Source organism: Lipotes vexillifer, unplaced genomic scaffold (genome assembly GCF_000442215.2).
Source record: "Lipotes vexillifer unplaced genomic scaffold, Lipotes_vexillifer_v1.1 scaffold1359, whole genome shotgun sequence".
Lineage (NCBI taxonomy): Eukaryota > Metazoa > Chordata > Mammalia > Artiodactyla > Lipotidae > Lipotes > Lipotes vexillifer.
The window spans coordinates 970,723-974,689 of record NW_006771596.1 but is presented as its reverse complement, the minus strand read 5'-3'; the positions used below and the strand labels follow the sequence as shown (position 1 = coordinate 974,689).

Here is a 3,967-nt window from a genome sequence, read left to right as displayed (position 1 = left end):
CTTTCCTTTGAGACTCCAAGTATACGTGTGTGGGATCATTTTATATTGTTCCACAAGTCTCTGAGGCACTATTCATTTTCCTTCAGGCTTTTTACTCTCTAATCTTCAGATTAGATCATTTCCATTGATCTATCTTTATATACATTTTCCACTTGGGGACTGAAATTTCCAATCCATTCACTGATTAAGACCATATCTTTCTTTAATTCTTTGAACACAGTGATAATAGCTGCCTTAAAGTCTCTAAGTTCAACATCTGGGTCATTTTGTGTCCAGTTTTTCAGTTTTTGTAGATTGCTTTTTTCTTTCCTGGGGATCATATTTCCTGTTCCTTTGTATACATAGTGATTATTTTTTAATTGACTATTGGACATTATGACTAATATGTTGTCAAACTCAACATTCTGTTAATTTCCTCTGAAGAATTTTGACTCCTGCTTTGTAGGCAGTTCAGTCACTGGCTGATGACCTTGGTTTTGTGCTTTGTTGTTGCAGATCCTGGAAAATCCAAGGTGTTTCCCAAGGCCCTCTAATTTAGCATGACCTGATCCTGCCCAGCCTATATGCACAGCCTGGCTCCTGGCCAAGGACTTGCAGGTCCCCACGTGGAGTTCTGGGGACCTGCACACAGCTCCCTCTTCTCCGGCATCCTGTCCCACATACTCCCACTGCTTCTCTGCCCGATCTGGTCTTTACCTCAGCAGGTCCATGTGACCTCTGTGCTCCAGTACTCTGTGCCACAGAGCTGAGTGATTGTAAGTTGTCCATCTCTCAGGGATTCAAGTCTGGCCTGTCTGTCACCTATGGCCTGAAAACTGTTGTCTCATACATTTCATCCAGTTTTATGGTTATCTCTGGTGGAAAGGTTATTCTGGTCCCAGCTCATCCACAATGTCTACACATGGAAGTCACAAGTAAGCTTCTTGATGGAGAAGGTGGCACTTGTCTCCACCCCCTGCCACCACACCCTCCTTGAGACATTGTGCCCCAGCCACTGGACCCACCACCAGTGTTCTCTGCCTGGACACTTCTCAACTCTGGCTTCCAGGACTCTTTCCTCTCCTAGTTCTCTCACCCTCAGCTTTCTCCATCTGATCTCTTTGATCAACCCTTCCTCAGACCATCTGCTCAATGCAGGCTTCCCCCGGAGACCCATAATTGGCCTTTTACTCTCTTCCTGGTGACATTCACTATGGCTCCCACCCTCCTCCTTCTGATGATTCCCTGGTCTGTACCTTCGGTTTCCATCTTTGCTCTGGCCTGCAGGTCCATCTTCACCTGATGCTGCAGGTGGTGGTGCCAGGAGGCCCCGAGTGGAACTTAATGCCTTTACCCCAAAGCTGCTCCTCTCTCATGTCTTCCCCCAACCCTGCCCCCTCAGCAGGAGTGGTCATGCAGCCCTGCCCCCACCCCCACCCCTACTCACTTCTCCTTTGCAATGGCCACCAAGTCCTGATTCCAAATGGGTACCTTCTAGCCCCCTGCCAATAATGGTAGCTATTATTAATATTGTTAATATTAACACCATGAAAAAGGTGAGATGTGCAGTTTCCACAGTGTGGCCCCTAGCAGCTTCTCTTGGGAGTTGAGAGAAAGGGGAAGATGAGGAGGGTTCAGGAGACCCTGGGTCCTAGGGTAGGACCAGAATCAACATGGCCCCCCTGCAGAACCCTGGGCAGAAAGCCCTGGGCACCAGCCACTTTGATAGAGACTCAGCCAGGTAGGAGCAAGGGAGCTGCGGTGGTGTGAGGGGCAGCCTGCCTGGGGACTGACCACAGTTGGGGCTGCTTTGGAGCCTGTGCGCACTGACTGCTATGAGGGTCCAGGCCCACCAGCCAGTTTGCCGAGACCCCAGCTGAGGTCTTGCCCTCCAGCTGTATGGAGAGGGTTTCTGTAGTCACCTTCCTGAAGGAGAAGGAGCCTCCTCCTCCTGTGACTGTCCTATATGAGAGCCCTCAAACCCTAGTGGCCTGCCAGGCTTGGGGGGATGCTGTGCAGGAGGGTCAGGGACCGGGGAAAGGGGCAGGAGGGCTGTGTCCATGGTGTGAAGCTTCTGATCCACCAGGAAGGCCAGATACAGGCAGCAGCTGGTGGAGGCCAAGGCACCCTGGGCTGGGGCCTGGGCAGGAGTGAGCCCACTACACTCTGCCGGTCTCCTGGCAGAGTCCACCCACCCCCTCTTCCACCCACTGTCCTCAGGACCCCTGGGTGAAGGGAGCCCAGAAACCTGGGAGACCCCCATGTGATGACTGCCAGAGCAGGAGACCCTGCACACACAGGGGGTGGGGGGCACCTCAAAAGAGCGCCGGGGGGGAGTCCTGGCAGGACGAGGGAACGTGGCCCTCTGGGGAGAGTTTAAAGTGTTACCTCCCCTCCACTACCCGAGACCCACATTTCCGGGGTGTGCGAGGAGGCAGCACGCTCAGAGGTAGGGGTTGCTTCCCTGGGGCTAAGGCCTGTGATCTTAAAGTTCTGTTTCCATCATTTGGACCCTTTCCGGGTGGTGCTGCATGACTGGCTGGATCACCTGCCCCTACGCCTTGGGAGGGCTGGGCTGCCCCCCACCCTTACCGCTGTCGGCCCTACAGCTCAGAGGCCAGTGTCCTCATTCGCAAAGAGGTGACCATGTGCCCGCATACGGAGGGCCACGGCTACGCTAGCACTTGAGTTACCCTGGCTGTTGGCCGCCTGGCCGTGGCATGACACCTCTGAGGGAGCGCATGCCTGCAGTGCCCCATAATTACGGTGGCTGTGTGCAAACTGCATTATATTTGGCTCCCCCCACGCACGAGGCTCTTGTCTCCACGGAGCTCTCCCTCCCCACGTGTCACGTGGCCCGGCATCTCCATCCCCTCCTCTGCGTATCTGCCAGGCCAGTCCCAGCAGGGGGTGATTTGGGTTGCTTCCAGTTTTCTGGGTTATAAATAGCACTGCTATGCATGTCTTTATTACAAATCCTTCTTTCCTCCAAAACCCTGAATAACCGGCGCCCTGCGAGCGCATCTTTCCAAACCCCTCCTTGCTTCCCGGCGCGTCCCACCTGCGCTGCGTAGACCCTCGCTATGGACGGTCGCCTGGCAAGTGGACAAAAAGGCACCAGGGGCAGGAAGGCAGCCTCTTCCAGGTTCATGGGCATAAACAAACCAAACAAAAACTAAAGGAAGGAGCACCCAGTATTTCCTGATGTTTTAGTCCTTTAAATTTAGAACAAGCTCCTCGTGCACCTGGGCAGAGGCTGTCAGGTGCCCTGGGCCCTGGTCATTTCCTGGTCAGGGCTGTTGGGTTTGTTTGCTTACCTTTATTATTATTTTTTTTTTTTCATATTCTCATTGACTTTAAAAAATAGTACAAATATAATAAGTGAAAACATTCTTATTGTGCAAAGTTCACCATAGTTTTTGCATTTCTTCTATGGTATTTTACTTTTTTTTGAGTCTCTATGAGTCATTTGTATTTTCATAGAAAATTTTCCATTTCAACTACGTTTTTCCATTTATTGGTGAAGTTCTGTGCATAGTATTCTTTTGTAACCTTTATCTCTTTATTTCATTTTTGTCCCCCATTTTAACCTTTCAGGACTTATTTTTGTTATTGACCAGACATCAAAAATTTGTCTATTTTACTATGAAAAATGTTTCCAAAGATCCAGCTTTTGGTATTACTGGTTAGTTTTACTATTGGTTGTTTTTTATTTCACTAGTTTATTTCACTAGTTTATCTCACTGTTTGGCATTATCAAACTCCTCCCTTTACCTTTGCTTGAGGTTGTCATTCTTTTCCAGTGTCTTCGGCTGTAAATCTTAGTTTATCCTCAATCTCGCTTGTTTTCTAGTAAGTCAAGCTGGCTTATCTCCCCTGAACGCTGCTTGGCTGCATCTCACATCGTGTGAGGCATGGTGGTCACTTGTGTCCGTTTATAAGTCTCATTTTTGTAGTTTCTGTAGTTTATAATTTAAATTTCCTGCTG

At 49.8% G+C, this 3,967-nt stretch overlaps 1 pseudogene; it reads right to left on the bottom strand.

Moving 5' to 3' along the window:
* The window catches only part of LOC103082797 (homer protein homolog 2 pseudogene), a 16,619-nt pseudogene extending 15,264 nt beyond the window's left edge, over positions 1–1,355 (bottom strand).
* Positions 1,356–3,967: the final 2,612 nt, after the last annotated feature.